The sequence below is a fragment of the Rhineura floridana genome, chromosome 10 (assembly GCF_030035675.1).
Source record: "Rhineura floridana isolate rRhiFlo1 chromosome 10, rRhiFlo1.hap2, whole genome shotgun sequence".
Classification (NCBI taxonomy): Eukaryota; Metazoa; Chordata; class Lepidosauria; order Squamata; family Rhineuridae; genus Rhineura; species Rhineura floridana.
Genome location: NC_084489.1, coordinates 44,072,199 through 44,087,357, shown reverse-complemented (window position 1 = coordinate 44,087,357; position 15,159 = coordinate 44,072,199). Strand labels below are relative to the sequence as shown.

Sequence of the window (15,159 nt, the reverse complement as noted above, 5' to 3'; positions counted from 1 at the left end):
GCTTCCAGAGTATAAATAACAAAGAGGCTTATGGCACCTTAAAGATGACCAAATTTATTATGGCACAAGCTTTTGGTGACCACTGTCTGCTTCATCAGATGCATGAAATTTTCTCCTGAGTGGCAGGTACCTGTGTACATGGATGGGGAGGGGAAGATTTTATATGTACCTGCAACTCAGGAGAACACCTCCTGCATCTGATCAAGTGGACTGTTGCTAACGAAAACTGATACCACAGTAAAATGTGTTAAGTCTTCAAGGTGCCAGAAAACTTTTTGCTGCAAGAGATTACCACAGGGTGCGGCTATGCTCCATACATAACATGGTCTTATGCTAGTTTAGCTGACATGATTTCTCTCAAAATCTGGGGGCTGCAGTTTGGGGGTGGTGCTGAGGGCCAAATCAGACAGATGAGACCATCATTCACCTATCCTCCTTGTTCACATTATAAAGTATGCAAGTATATCCTATTTCAACTGTAAAAGCTTGAAGAGAGGCACCAAACTGTCTCCCCAGCCTTGTGTCTCATTCATTCATATCGTGCCTTTCCTCCAAGGAGTTCTAGGCAACAAACCCGATTCCTTCCCGCACCCCATTTTATCCTCAGAACAACTCAGTGAGGTAGATTAGGCTGAGAGATGGTGACTAGCCCAGGGTCACCCAGCGAGCTTTGTTGATGAGCAGAGATTTGAACCCAGCTCCCCCTGTTTAGGGCAGGGGTAGCTAACTCCCAGCCTGGAGGCCTGATTTGGACTCCCAAGCATATTTTTCTCCTTCTCTGAAAGATTTTGGCAGTGCCAGCAATTATTAAATAAAAAAGTAAGCAGACAGTGCTTTAAGGCTCTCCACCCAGTCCAGTGCCCTAATAGGGATGCAAATCTGCACAGATCAGCGGAGGGTGCTATGTGCCTGTAGGTGTGCTTGTCCTGTGGGTCTGCATGGGAGTGTGAGGTGGCCACACACACCTGTGGCACACAGCCCCTGGAGCATTGGTCATGGATGAAAGAAGCCCTAGGGCCCCCCAAAGGCTCTCCACTCCTGGCTTAGGGCTTTAAAAGGCACACATTGGGATCCTGAATGTTTATTATTACATTTATCTCCCACCCACCCCTCCAAGGAGCTCAAGGTGGCATACAAACATGGTTCTCTCGATTTTATCCTGACAACAAACCCGTGAGGGAGGTTAGGCTAAGAGAGACTGACTAGCCCAAGGTCATCCAGTAAGCTTCACAGCCAAGTGGGGATTTGAACTGTGGTCTCCTAGGTAGCAGTTCTACACTCTAACCACTACACCACACTGGCTCTCGTTTGAGGAATTGTGTCAGACAAGAGACTAGCCGGGTTGATTTAAGATTGTTCCCAGTGCCCTGGCCAAGTCAGAAGCCTAGGGGGTGTTGTGTCTTGGACTAACAGCCTTTCCCAAGCAGTCTCCAAAGCTAGCCCCCACCCTATCATCACTTCGTATTGGAATTGTTTTTTATTGTTTTATCGCTCTGGGAGGAAGGGCGGGATATAAATTTAATATAATAAAATAAAGGAAACCCGGAAGTTACCAGAGCATGGGTAACAGGCTCTCTCTATCCAGGACAAGGGAAGGTCACAACGGACGTACCAGCCGCGGCTGGGCAAGACCTAATTTCAGCAAACACCCCGGCGCCCGCTTCCGAAGTTCCCTGGTGGCTGATTTTAATGGAGCCTTAAACACGCCACCCTTGACCATGTTGCTGTTTAAAACGTGCCTTGGATGCAACATGGGGAAAGCGACGTCCGGGCTTGTTCTCTCCCTTCGCCCCGAGAGGAGGCCGTTTCTGTCAGCCTGTCTGCCTCCCGCACCTGCCCCTGCGCAGCTTCGCTCTCTCCTCCCCTACTGTCCCCGTCGCCACCCTCTTCCCGCCGGGCGGCGGGGCGCGTTGGCTGAGCCGGCGGCCTCTCCGCCTCCCCCCACCCCCCGTTTCTCTCTCTATATTGATTGCTATTTTTAGTAAATCCTCTTCGAGTCGCCACAGGCGAGCTGCGAGAGCAGAGCTCAGCCCTTCGTCGTTGCTGCTGCTGCTTCCCTGGGTCCCTCCTTCCGCATCTTTGCCTCTGCCTGGCCACGAGCCCGGGCTCGTCCTTCCTCCTCCTCCTCTCCTCCTCCTCCTCCTCCTCCTCACACAGCCTTCACTTGCTCTGCCGCCTGTCGGGGCGACGCTCATATGAAGCCCCATCCACAACGACAACAGTAGCAGCCACCGCTGCTGCTGCTGCTGCTGCTGCAGGTAACTCCCCCCCCCTTCCCCTTCTCCTCTCAGCTCCTTTGCTGCTCCTTCAGCAGACGATGACAGTTTGGGGCAGGTCTGCAAGTCTCAGCCCCGGAGCAAAGAGATAAAGCAATAAGAAGAAGGAAGGAGCAGGTGAGCAGGAGCATCTGCACAGGTGAGCGTGGCAGCGACGGCGGACGGACAGGCAGACAGCCAGAGCATCCCCTACCCCAGCGGGCTGGTCCCCCTGACAGCCCTTCTGCTCTCTGGGGGAGACAACATGCCCCCATCCCTGTGACAGGAACCAGCCAGGGCAAAGCCTCCCATTGAACGGAACGGGTTCCCTTTCGGAGGAGGGGAGAAGGACGAGTGTCCATTGCCGAGCTCCGTGGCCCTTTTAGTTGGGAGGGTGGGTTTGGGTTTGGGAGATCAGAAGTTCAGTTTTTGGCCTCTTGACATGCCTGCTGGGAATGTTTTGCCTAGGTTAGGATGCCGTTGTTGGGAGGGGAAATGCCGTCCAACCACTTTTGCTGTGCTTTCCAGCGCTGACAGTTACTTATGGGGGATTTTTTTTTTTTGCAGGATTCTGTCTCTCCCCCCCCCCCCAATTGCCTACTTTTGAGCTCTGGTCCAAACATTATTTGAACAAGACAACTGGGTTTATTCTTGGAAAGCTCCAGAGCCCACTAAAATAAAATAAAATAAAATTCTGGCCCATTGGTAGGAGCGGACTAAGTTATACACTTGTTAAGATGAAGTGGGGCTAATTAAAAGCTTCTCTGAGGTGTCACAGGAGGGGATGTTTCCTGGGTATCAAACAGGTGGAATGCAGTCGCATCTCCCAGTGTAACATTGGGTGGTAGGGTTTGATTTCCCGCATCGTGCAGCAGCTGTTTGGACTGGAGACTTGTCTAAATAGTAGAAACTGAAGAATTGCAGTCCATTTGTTTGATTTTGTTGTAAAAGAATGAAAGCTGCAATCCTGCACACACTTACTTCGATGTAAGTCCCATTGAACAAAGTGGGACTTACTTCCAAATTAGAACACATTGGATTTGCCTGTAGGTGCAATGTACATATGAGGCGTGCATGTTTGGATTTTAAAGCTGGGGAAGTAAGTATTGTTGCAACTGATTCATCTGACTAGACTCTTTCAGGACTTAGTTGTAGGAAGATGTGGCTATTCTGTTTTTTTGTACCTAAGAGACATGTATTTCCACGAAGCAAACTTCCAGGATGAATAACTCAGGATTCTGTAACTATGGAAATAGCTGCTGTTTTTTTTTAAAAAAATAAACCCAAGTCTGTAGAATGGATAGGAATGACTCCCTAGAAATACAGTTTTGTAATATTCAATATACTCTATAAATATACGTAAAATCCATATGAATATATGATTCTATAAATAAATAAAGCATGAGAATATGTGTGGGGGGCTATATCATGTTGCAACAAACATTTTATGTTTTTACTGAGAAAAAATGTATCTGTCCCTAAAATGTTAACACATATTCTGGTGGAATGCTGTCCTATACATGTCTACTCAGAATTAAGCCTCATTGAGTTCAATGGGATTTACTTGCAGGTAAGTGTGTATAGGGTCACATCCTTAAAAATGCAAAGTCCACCAGAATTTTAAAGTAGTATTAAAATATAGAAGTTATAGAGACAATGTGGAAAGTAAAATTATATTTATATAAAAAAATTGAATAGATTAAAATGGAAGGAGAACTAAGGAGGTATGTAATTGTAAACTTTTGAAAAGGTATGTGCTCTTCTTAACACTAACCTTAGTCATCAACCTCATGAACTATCTGAGGGAGAAGAGAACAATATGTTTTCTGTTGGAAAATGTTTTTAAAGTGAGGTGCATGAATGTTTTATTTTTCTGAAATATGATTGGAAAGAATTTTACTAATTCCTACTACAATGGCATTTCTACAATTCTTCATTGTGGTTACAGTTACAATAGCACTAAATCTCCAGAACATAATTTTGATGCACATATGTTTTTGAAGTTTGCAAGGATCTAGAAATGGATCATTTATATTTCAGTACATCAATGTTTTCCTTAACTTAGTGGCTTTGTTCAGCTCACTGAGGACCTTCCTTGATCAGCCTGACACATTTTTGCAGTGGAATCCCACATGTTTGCTTGGCAGTAAGTTCTGCTGTGTTCATTGGGATTTACTCTTAGGTGAGTGTGCATAAGATTGCAATCTTGACAGTGCATACTTACGAGGTGTACTTAGAACAGGACTGACTCTAGGTCTGAGGAGGCCTGGGCAAAGAGCCATAACTCAGTGGTAGAATATCTGCTTTGAATGTAGAAGGTCCCAGGCTCAATATTTGGTACCTCCTGGTAGTGCTGGTAATGTTTCTTGCTACTGACTCCCATCAGCCCCAGCCAGCATGGCCAGTGGTCAGGAATTATGGGAACTGTAGTCCAACACCATCTGGGGACCCAAAGGTTAAAAAAGACTGGTATAGACAATACTGAGCTAGATGTATACTGAGCTTGTTTATGTATCCCTTTCCTCTTCTCTCCCTGCACACCCCCACATCATTTTCTGATTTTCTTCCAAAGCTCTTGTGCAAATTTGGGGAGGGCACCCACAGGGAAAGTGAGAGGGAATTCTGTTACACAAGCAGAAGTCCATGCACTAATGGGACAACTTCACTGGATGCAAACCTGAGCTCCAACATGGTGTAAGGGGAAGGATATTTTATCAGTGCCACAAAAACATGTGCGCTCTTTCAAATTAAGAGTAAGTAATATAGCTGACCATGTCTTGAATCCAACCTTAAGTTTAAACATACCTGAAAGTATATGTTCCTGATCCCCAAGATCAGCACACCAGAGCCAGTGCAGTGCAGTGGCTTAAGTGCTGCATCTGAATGTGGGAAATCCAGGCTCAATTCCTTGCTCAGTCATGAGCAAGTGGCTTGTCTCAGTCACTCAGTGTGCTCATTTCGACATAATACTAAATTGTAGTTTAGCATTATGAGAATGGACCTAGCCTTCCCTGTGGCTCACGCGATCTACCCTCCTTCTATGGCATGGCTATAAGGAGGAGTTTCAAACCTTTGCTTGTATGCATATTTATGCACCTTTAAAAAAATATTTCATAGATACAAATAATGATTTACATATATGTTTTTTTCTTGTCTGTGTTATACTTTTCCGTGAATAATTTTCTGGTTTTGATAAACCTGGGACGAATGTAGAGAAATTCCTAGAATTAGTATTTAGGACTTCCTAGTATTTTTTCCCACCACTTTCCTGGACTTTTTTGTAAGGGTAATTTTATAGTAGTGAACTTAACTTCTGAGTTCTGTGTAGTTTTATTTTTGAGTTACAAATGTTGAATGCAAGCTCTCATCATTGGAGCATTTTTAGTTACAATAATTTGTCAATAATGAACAATTTCAGATTTATGAATGAAGACTCATTAAGATTCCTAAGTAAGGTTGTCAGGTGTCCGGTTTTTGCCCATCAGTTAAGTTTATAGCTTTCAGTTTTTCTGTCTCTTGTGTACAGGAATCAAAGAAGTTGAAATTTTCCTGGACTGTTGAACAGGGCACTGTTTTGAAAACCTTCCAAATTTAAAGCTTTATTCCAATACTTGCTTTTCTGGAAGTAAAACTGCAGTGCTAATCCCACATACCCAGAGTAAACCCCATAGAATTCAGTAGTACTTACTTTTGAGTGGAAATGGCTACGATTGTGCTGTAAATTGATGGGACTTTTGAGTGAACATAGCAATGAATTGTGTTTGTGTTGTAAATCTTTCTCTTCCCCTCCAATCCTATTTTTTGAAGCAATTAGGCAGGGCTTACATAGGTATCACTGCTTTTATTATGTAGGAAACTAATACTGATTTTATGTTTTTAAAATGTTCTGCTATGAGCAACTCGTTTTGACAATAAATTATTATAGAGGGTGTATGTATTTTTACATCTCCTGTGTGTGTGTGTGTGTGTGTCTTTCCAACAACCCTGAGAGGTAGGGTTGCAGACTGGAAACCAAGGCAGCTCACAATAAGAAATAAATCCCTTTAAAATCCAATAACCATAAAAACAAGTATCAACAGTTGCAAAACAGCTTAAAGTGGCATGATTCTGAATTTTGGGTTGGATGAATGAAGTTCCTTATCACTTGAGGTTGCAGTTCTCTGTGCGCTTCCCTGTTTGAGTAAGCCCCACTAAAAACATTGGGACTTGCTTCTGAGTAAACAAACATAGGATTGCACTATAAATACCTTTACAGGTTGTGTAAATAATAAACATATTTGACAGTCATGCTTATATAAACATTTCTTCATACTATGTCCCAATAATTATCTGATTTCACACTATGGTTCTACAGTATTACTTCCTCTACATATTCAGTGTGCCCTTCTTCCTTGGGGTGTTCATGGTTCTCCTCTGTTATTTTCATACTGACGGGCAGATTAGGCTGAGAGATGGTGAGTAGCCCATGGTCACCCAATAAACTTTATAGCTGATTTCCATTTTAAAAAATTAATTAAAACGATTTACATGCAGGCAACGTTTATGAAGTAGATCCACACAATAGGTTTAAAACACATCCAACTTACATTTAAAGACCATGACTTACCCTAAAGAATCCTGGGAAGTGTAGTTTCCCCCTCACAGCTATAGTTCCCACCACCCTTAACAAACTACAGTGCCCATGATTCTGTGGTGTGATTCATCTGCTTCAAATATGTGTTGAATGTGGTTTAAATGTATGGTGTGGATCTGCACTAGGTATGATGTGCATTCATTAGTGAATTGAAAAGAACAATTCTAAAAGATTTTTTTTTTTAAACGGGAAGGATTGTAGCTCAGTGGTAGGGCATTTGCTTTGCATGCAAAGGTCCAAAATTCAATTTCTGTAAAAGACTGTTGCCTGGAATCCTGGAGAGCCATTGCTAGTCAATGTCATCAGTAATCAGCTAGATGGTACCAAATGGCCTGAGTCGGTATAACATAGATTGCTTTGTTCCTAAAAATGGAAAAAGACCCAAGGGCCACAGTGACTCTAAAATTTATTTATGTATTGTAATTACATTTATCTACCACTTTATTGTAAAAAAATCTCAAAAAAGCAGTTTACAGAAAGAATTAAAATAATAACATTATTGGCAAAAACAGTTAGAGAGGTATTTAAAATATTCAAAATAATAAAAGCAACAATGAGTTAAAAATAGATAAAACATCATAGCTTCTGCATGCTTGGATAGGCTTACCTAAACAAAAATGTTTTAGCATGTGCCAAAAAGAGTACAATGATGGCACCTGCTAATGTCAATAGGCAGGGAGTTCCAAAGCGTAGTTCAAACCAAAACTAAAAAAATCCTAGCAGCCAATTAGCCAAAGTCACAGAAATCCCCATGCAGCACAACCTGACCTGGGGGCTGCAGTTAGTGCAGAATGCTGTGGCACGATTGCTAACACATGTGCTGATAGGGTCCCACTCAATACCTCTGCTCTGAAATCTGCACTGGTTGCTGATTTGCTACCAGGCCAAGTTCAAGGTGTGCTTTCCATGTTACAGGTGCCACATAGTACTTGTTCTGCTCTTGTAAGAAATCAGTCCTTTAGTGTGGCAGCACCTATGCTTTGGAAATCCCTGCCTATTGACATTAGTAGGTGCCTTCATTGTACTCTTTTTGACACCTGCTAAAACATTTTTGTTTAGGCAAGCCTACCCAGGTATGTAGAAACTATTATGTTTTTATCTGTTTTTAACTCATTGTTGGCTTTAAAAATATTCAGAATAATAAATACCTGTCTTTAACTGTTTTTGCCAATACTTTTATTGTTTTAATTCTTTCTGTAAACTGCTTTGAGATTTTGTACAATAAAGTGGTATATAAATGTTGTAATTAAAATACATAAATAAATTTTAGAGTTACTGTGGCCCTTGGGTCTCCTTCCATTTTTAGGAACAACAGCCCAGGAAAATTTCAACTTGTTTGATTCCTGCACACAAGAGAGAAAAACATCTGAAAGCTATACACTTACTCAATTGATGACATTTTCAGAAAAGCAGGAAAAAACAAGTTTTCCGACTTGCAAAGAGCTCTAGTTACTGCCTTGTCAATCAAAACCCTGACTTCACTTATTGGCTACAAACCTGAAAGGGCGGGATTAGAGCAGCTAGCTATGAGTTCGTTTAAATGAAGGTGTGTGTGGGGGAACCTGAGTTTTTGGTGTATATCTTGGGAATCAGACCCCCTAGAAACTTAATTTTTTTAAAATGAAAGGTGAGAGTCCAAAAATTAAGGTGACACACCCAGAGACCTGGAGAGCACCCCAGTAATCTGGAGTCTGGAGGTGAAAACTGGACACCTGGCAACCCTTGATGGGACCCTTGCAATTCCCATGATATTATATTGGCTACATATGTTGGGCTTGGCAATGTATGTATGGCAGGAGAGATGCAGATGATTAACCATAGAGTCCTATACATGACTACTGAGAAGCAAGTCCAGTTAAGTTCAGTGGGCCTTGTTCTTGGGTAAGGCTGCAATCCCAGCCATGTTCATTCAAAAGTTGCCCCATTGAAGTCATTGAGGCTTACGCCCTGGTAAATGGGGTTAGGATTGCAGCCTAAGTGGGTAGGATGGCAACCTAAATGCCTTAGACAGGCCATGTTGCTAATTTGCTGTAATCCTTGGTCAGTCTGTAGTACTAAGATTATAATATAAAAATAATTCTAGGCAATTTTCTATAAATCAGCATCATAACTATAGAATGGTAATATCCTGTAGGCAGTTCAAGCTTTATGAAATGTTTGCATCGGTCTACCAACAGCATCCTTGTAGCATCTGTGACAGATAAATTTGCAGGGATATATCCATTCTACTGATTTCTCAGCGATGATTCAGAAATCCAAACTGCAATGAGTTCACATTTCCTTGAACAACTGGATAATTTCCCTCTTTCTGTTGACATTGTGGTAGGAAGTCTAGGACTGTGATTGTCAGTATTCTTATTTCAAGTGAATTCTGTGGAAATCAGTGGAACTCCATTAAGCACAGGCTGAGAGAAATATTTAATCTGAAATATTCAATAAATATTTATGAATATATTTCTATTTCTGTATGAGCTTTTAAAACCAAAATACAATCCATATATCTTAACATTAAAAATTTATAGCCAATTAGGAAATTTACTAACTACTGTGGAATGCTGTTTGTTGAAATGATTTTTTTTTGTGGTTGCTTTAAACCCATTATGCATATTTTCTTGATGATATTTTAGCTTAGATGGATTGAGAGTGATTAGCATATACTTTAATAATAGAATTCCTGCATTGTAAATCTTCTTACACAGTGGACACAATTCTCATGCAAACATAAGTAATCAGTCTCTTGAAATAAATATAGTGCCGATGGTTCTCCTTAACAGAGTTGAAATTATTTTGGAAGAGAGAAAACAATTTTTTATCTTTTCATGTAGAATTCCTACTTGGAACACATATTTTCAATTTGCATGTGAACATTTACAACTCAACATATGACAGCATCTAAGTTCCTAACACTTGACTTTAAAGTCTAAAATTGCAATCCTTTGCACATTTACTAATGTCAGTGGAGTTGTTTTACAAATAAATGTGTACAGGATCAAGTTGTAAGTGTCTTGTAAGGTGTGTTTTTTTATAATTGTTGAAGAGATCATGTTTGTATCACCATTTTGTGGGATGAAGTTTGAGTTTTATCCAAGGAAATTCCCTCTACTCCCTCTCTGCAAAACTCTTCTATTAATCTGCGATATGTTGGCATTGAAGGGAGGTTATGCGCGTACTATTAAGAAAATAGTTCTCCCCAGATATTTGCAACATCTGATGAATACATTTGTTAGTCTTTAAGGTGTCTCTTGTTTTTGCTACAACAGACTAACTCAATCTGGAGACTGTTGCACATATTTAGGATCAGTATGTCAACAAAATAAAGGACATAATGAATAAACTATACCAGCTTTGTATTCACAATTCTTTAAAATAATGATGTATAAATTAAAACGGAAATATTTATATAGATATATATGCCCTGATGTAGAACGAGTTTTATATGTGGAAATTGGGGATCTTGATGAATCTTCTGGATTAAATTCTACATGTGGGAAAAGTGCTGTGCTGGAAGAAACTCCACATCCATCCTCTTTTGGTGTTGTTCACTCTGAAAGACCTTATTTATTAATTTATTGCATTTCTATCCTTCCTTTCCTCTGAGTACCCCCCCTTGCATTTTACCCTCACAGATAGGTTAGGTAGAGAGATAGTGACTGGCCCAGGGTCACTCAGTGAGCTCCGTGGCTGACTGGATATTTGAACCCTGGCCTCTGAGGTCCTAAATCTGTCACTCTAACCACTATACCACACTGCCTCTGTGATCATGTGTTTAGAGAAATGGGAGGTTGTTTTCAGGCACCACTGTCCTTCCTCCCCATAGATTATCTATAGTATTTCATGGACAATTTATGGTGAGCTTCCTGCCACTGTACATTGAGTCAGGATCACTACTTCAATAAAACGTGAAAGCACAGTATGTTTTTACAGTGGAAAAAGTCATAAACCATTTTGCCAAGGACATGTGACATGCTGTGTAACAGGGATTCTACTTCACTTTTGCAAACTTACACCCACCCCAACATGGGAACGTTGTATAAAACATACATTCTGTTAAGTTTTGGCTTTTTTTAAAAATTGGACAAAATCCTAATTATACATTTTTGACATCTATCATTAGGTCTCCAGGAGGCAAAGCTGTTAAATACAGGCTTTGCTTTCAAAAGAGGTGGATTAGCCTAAAGCAAGAGTATAAGATATTCAAGAAAGAGAGCAGGCATAAATCCCAGATGAAAAAAGTGAAGTTTGAAGCTAAGTGAATGTGGTTGGTGTAATATGCATTAATTGGGTAGGAAGTATATTAGGAATGACATGTTATTTATTTGACTGGACTTTGAAAACAGTTGGTGGCACTTTCATAACAGAATAAAATACTCTTTAAAATACAGATCTTCTGAAAGGTGTTCATCTGGTTACAGGACTTGTATTTTGTGATATAAGTAAATTGCTGTTTAACAATTCTTATAAATTACATAGTCTAATATTATAGGTATTACATACATGTTTTGCATAATATCTGTATATATATATATTCTTACAACCACTTGGAAATCTATGAAGTTTAAGTCTAAAGTTCGAGTGAGATATTGTATGATAAAATAAATAATAGAATCTATCTGTGCATTCACTGTGTACTGAAGCCAAATTTAAAACAGTTTTACTGTTGTGTTTAGCTGTTGCATACTGAGACAGTGTTATTGTAGGTTCAGGCCTTTAATAGGGCTTCAGTGGTTATTCGGATACAGTGTCTACTCAGAAGTAAGCCCCATTGAGTTCAGCGGGGCCCTATTTCCAGGTAAATTAGTGTAGAATTATAACCGTAGGAGCACAGGAAGATGCCTTTACATTGAGTCGGATCATTGGTCCATCTAGCTCAATATTGTCTACACTGACTGGCAGCTGCTTTTCAGAGTTTCAGACAGAGGACTTTCCCAGTCCTGCCTGGCGATGCAGGAATTGAGCCTGGGATGCTTTGCCTGCAAAACATACGTTCTGTCACTGAGCTATACTCCTCCTCCTAATTAATCAGATAAATTAGTTTAAAACACTTCAATTAGAAAAGTGCCTTCAGCTAATTAGTAGCAGGTCTTTTTTTTAAAGGAGTAATTTTAATAACCATCATCTTAATAGTCATTCCTCTGACCCTAAATAGACCTGCTGTGACACATGGCTGCATGATCTAAAAACAAAACAATAAATGCTTTTTCTTCAAAATTATTTTATCAATGTGAAATACATGCAAATTAAATGATTAAAACCCTTACAATTAATTTAAGATTTCCTTGATTAGGTAAGAAAACCAGCCTTTCGGCTTTTCAGAACAAACTGAGCCAGTGTCCACATCCACTTTAAAGCTGGTGAAGGTTCATCTCTTTGCTTGCTTTTTGAATGATAAATTCTTGTGAATGCTCTGACACGTATTAACACTGTAGTTCACCATGTCCTTGAAAATGTTCAATATGTAGCTTTCGTCACTTTTGGAGAGTAGGGAGATGCTGTTGGGCCACCTTTGTGAATAGATGTTAAGGGTATACTTGTTGCTGCCATGCTCCGCTTGCTTAGATGTACCTTTCCTCCACATGGATCCTCCTCTTTCCCCCTATCCCACTCCACCTCACACAGTTGCCACAACTGTATGGCATCTTCTAATCTTGGCATGGCTTCCCCTTATCTCTTTGCCTTTTGACCCTTCAGGTGACTGGCCTGTGCTTTGTCCTGTACTCCTTCAGGGTAAATAAGAGAGTCCAACTGGTATGTGGTGCGCTGTACAAGGGAAAAAAAAATTAAGGACATCCCCCTTGACCTCGCCCACCAAACTTCTCTGCCAAACTCCTGTCTTCAAAAGGAAAAAAAAGAATAACCTGGAAACTACAGACAAGTCAGCCTGACATCAATCCCTGGGAAAATTCTGGAGCAGATTATAAAGCGGTCATTCTGTAAGCAATTTATAAACAATGCAGTGATTGCTAGAAGCCAACATGGATGTATCAAGAGCAAATCCTGCCAGACTAATCTTATCCCATTTTTTGATTGGATAACCTCCCTGGTAGACTGTGGGAATGCTGGGGACATCATTTATGTCAACTTCAGCAAAGCTTTTGACAAAGTGCCCGATATTCTGATTAGGAAGCTAGCTAAATGTGGGCTGGATAGAACAATTATCAGAGGGATCCACAGAGTGCTTATCACTGGTTCCTCCTCGAACTGGGGGGAGGTAACCAGGGTGGCCAGGTCGGATCCTGGCTGAGGCCCCCTGGAGTCACAGAGGCCCCTAAGGGGCCTCTTGGTAGGGTGGGGGAGGAGTAGCGCTCATTTTCCACAATCCACGGCAGAGTAGCTGCCGCAAATCGCAGGGAGGGAGCTTTTTCCTCCCGCCCATTCGCTGGCTACACCTACCTGTCTCTCCTATGTTTTGAGGCTGCATGGGTTGCATGCATAGGACTGCCATTAACCAGGAGGGTGGCTGAGGTTTCCCTAAAGGACTGAAGCCTCTGCCGCCATCTTGGTTGATGGCAGCGATGAACATGCGTAGCAGCCCATGCAGCCGCAAAAGACAGGAGAGACGGAGCCAGCGAACAGGCGGGCAGAAGAAACTCCCCCCTGCGAGAGACAGGTAGGCGCACACACATGTGTGAGTGCACCTGCTGAGGCCTGGGGCAAGCTGGTGTCCAAGGGCCCCGGCATGTCTAGCACCGGCCCTGGAGGTAATGAGTGGGGTACTGCAGGGCTTGGTCCTGGGCCCAGTGATGTTCAGCATTTTTATTTATGACTTGGATGAGGAGGTGCAGGAATGCTTATCAGATTTGCAGATGATACAAAATTGGGAGGGACAGCTAATACCTGGGGAGACAGAAACAAAATTCAAAGGGATCTTGATAGGGTGGAGCATTGGGCTGGAAACAATAGAATGAAATTTAACAGGGATAAGTGCAAAGTTCTACACCTAGGAAAAAGAACCCAAATGCACAATTATAAGATGGGGATACTTGGCTCACTAATACTACGTGTGAAAAGGATCTTGGGATTGTTGTTGATCACAAACTGAATATGACCAACAGTGTGATGTGGCTGCAAGAAAGGCAAATGCCATTTTAGGATGCATTAACAGAAGTATAGTTTCCAAATCGCATGAAGTATTGGTTCCCCTCTATTCGGCACTGGTTAGGCCTCATTTTGAGTACTCCGTCCAGTTCTGAACACCACACGTTAAGAAGGATGCAGACAAACTGGAACAAGTTCAGAGGAGGGCAACAAGGATGATCAGGGGACTAAAAACAAAGCCCTATGAGGAGAGACTGAAAGAACTGGGCATGTTTAGCCTTGACAAGAGAAGACGGAGGGGAGATATGATAGTACTCTTCAAGTACTTGAAAGGTTGTTACACAGAGGAGGGCCAGGATCTCTTCTTGATCATTCCAGAGTCCAGGACACAGAAAAATGGGCTCAAGTTACAGGAAGCCAGATTTCAGCTGAACATCAGGAAAAACATCCTAACTATTAGAGTGGTATGATGATGGAACCAATTACTTAGAGAGGTAGTGGGCTCTCCAACACTGGAGGCCTTCAAGACACAGCTAGATAGCCACCTGTCAGATATGTATTAAAATTGGATTCCTGCATTGAGCAGGGCATTGGACTCGATGGGCTTATATGCCCCTTCCAATTCTACAATCCTGTGATTCTATGACCTTAGCACAATCAGCATATAGTCATCTAAGGGTCTTTAGCTCCTTGAAACAACTTTGGCCCGTATGTCCCAGAATGCATCCATGTTACCACCTCCTTTACTTTCTTCAGTTCCATTCTCAAAACTCCCTCCTTCCAGGAAGCCTTTGGAAAATCCCTTCATCCCAATACCTTGTTGTCTCTAAACCAAAGTATGTATAATTCAAATAATAGCACATTCTTCCTTTGTTTACTTCTGCTGCCATTTCCTTTGTTTTCCTGTGTCTATTTATGGAATGTAACCCACTGTTCTTTTCAAAACTGTGTAGACAGATGTAAAGAAATACATAAATGAATAGTAATGCATAGGATTTTTGTAAAGCAGGGATGACAGAATCTGTGGTTGGATTGCCAAATCTGTGGTTGGATTGCCATGTTGGCTGGGGCTGCTGTGACCTGGATGTTCCTTGGATGTCCACAGGTTCCCTACATTTTTGTATGCACACTGCAATCGGTGCTGGTTCAAAAGAATCCTGTTGACCTAACAGGCTGGTATCAATTTGAATTCATTATTTGTCCATTAGCTACTGCTTTTACCAATCAAATATTTTC

The 15,159-nt window shown here is 41.5% G+C and overlaps 1 protein-coding gene across 5 annotated transcripts in view; it reads left to right on the top strand.

Annotated features, from left to right (window-relative positions):
- Nucleotides 1-2,009: 2,009 nt before the first annotated feature.
- Nucleotides 2,010-15,159, top strand: part of LOC133364875 (histone deacetylase 9-like) — a 498,851-nt gene continuing 485,701 nt past the window's right edge. For 4 of the 5 annotated variants that reach the window (XM_061585819.1, XM_061585818.1, XM_061585813.1 and 1 more), the window contains exon 1: nt 2,010-2,415. The gene's annotated coding sequence lies outside the window, so the exon portion shown is untranslated. The remainder of the gene's footprint in view (nt 2,416-15,159) is intronic. The other variant, XM_061585812.1, reaches the window with a different exon arrangement.